A 1,829-nucleotide genomic window follows, 5' to 3' on the forward strand; every position below is an offset into this window, starting at 1 on the left:
ACTGGGAGGGGTGGAGAAACAGAGCAAGGGTAATAGAGTTGAACTGAATTTAGAGAAGGAAGGAGGCTGAGAGAACAGTGAAGCAGGAGGAGAAAGGGAGGGATGCTGCTAGAGAGAGGAGGAGGAGAAGGAGAGAGGCAGGGAATCTTTCTTTCTCCCTTTCTCTGAGGTAGTGATGTCTGGAAATAAGCCATGTTTGGAACACGGACCCCCTGATTGATGCCATTCTTTTATCCGGGCTGCCCTGCTGTGCAGCTCTCCTGAAGCACTTCTGCTTCAGTCCAGCTGAGCGTCTTTATAAATTCAGCCCGATCTGTGGAAAGTGGAAATCCCTCCAGCTCTGTTTAGCGCAGATCAAAGAAATAAAATACAGATTTACATAGGAAATAGTCTCACTCAGATGTTCATGCTGTCAGGCTCTGTGCCTAGTGTGCGATATTACAAGGCTGCAACACAACTGAAGTATAAAGATCACATCTTTTTTTAATCTGCTTTTTTATTTGTGTAACATGTACACTGTTTTCAAGACTTACAACATTTAAATGTAAAGTAGCTTACTTCCAAATTATGTAAGCTAACTAATAATATTGACATCACTATAGATGTGTCCAAATTCATGGGCTGCATCCTCCTGAGGACCCGGCCTTCACAGTCTACGTGGGCCGGGTCCTCAGAAGGTCAGGTAGGCCGGAAGTAAACGTAAAATTGGACGGTCTAGCCTTCAGATTTGCGTCACCGCTGTCTCGGTGGAGTTTAATAAACTCAGCTGTCTGCTCCTTCCTATCTAAAATATAACAGGACACTGGTGTAAATTCTCGACCTTCTCACACTTCTGTTTAATCGGTTTTCTGTTTGACGTTTATTCAGCTGTGTGAAAACCACCCGGGGGATTAAAAAAAGTTTTTTCTTATCTAATCTAATCTAATAACGTTAATCTCAGACAAACCGATTTACTCACGAACAAATAAAACACTGAAAAAAGGCAAACAATAAAATTTTTAGGTTGTCTAAGTGACTTATATATTACGTTTAACCTGAGTAGCAAAAGACCGCGGTGATCTGAAAATGATGTGCCGGGATTTTGTCGTTCTCGGCGGCTTCAGTGACCCTCGAGTTCCCGGCTAGCTATCGAGGTGGTGGGTAACAGACGTCTCCGAAAACGTCAGAGCACTTTTGCAAACATGTGATATCCTGATAAACCGAGCAGATAGTTGAAGTTTTACACAGCTACATTCTCGCCTGAAAATATGTTAAAAGTTTATTTTGTGACCCAGAAAGAGTAATAAGATTAAAAACTTAGTACTGGCCGCCATTGTTGAAAACTCGAATTGGCTGCTATGAATTCTGGGATATGGTGGGCCACGAAGGACACACCCGACCCATCCTTCAAATTCGGGGAAAATGTGGACGCATTGGTCAGCTGCATTCGGAGGAGTCTACGATTTTGGACAGCCTTCGTCGTGTCGCTGTGACGTAATCGGCCTACAAATGCGGCCTCAGGAGGATGCAGTCCATGAATTTGGACACGACCTCTTATAGAGTCAAGAGATGCTAGCTTAGCATAGCATATAAACTGATAACCAGGGAAACAGCTAGCCTGGTTGCAGTTTTATGACCAACTCTTAGAACGAAATAGAATACAACACAAACTCCATATTAGGATAACAAAAAACTAAGTGTCTTATTTTGCTAGTGGCAATATTAGTAAGCAAGCAAACTACAGTTAACTAGCTGGGTCCCAAGCACAAATACACAACATGAATAACTTAATCTGCAGTAATGGTTAACACAGAGGTGGTTAGCTGGCTACCTAGCTTTGGTTTCCAAGT

The sequence above is a fragment of the Rhamphochromis longiceps genome, linkage group LG22 (assembly GCF_057381845.1).
Source record: "Rhamphochromis longiceps isolate RC_006_pf linkage group LG22, R_longiceps_female_GT1.1, whole genome shotgun sequence".
In the NCBI taxonomy this organism is placed as follows: Eukaryota; Metazoa; Chordata; class Actinopteri; order Cichliformes; family Cichlidae; genus Rhamphochromis; species Rhamphochromis longiceps.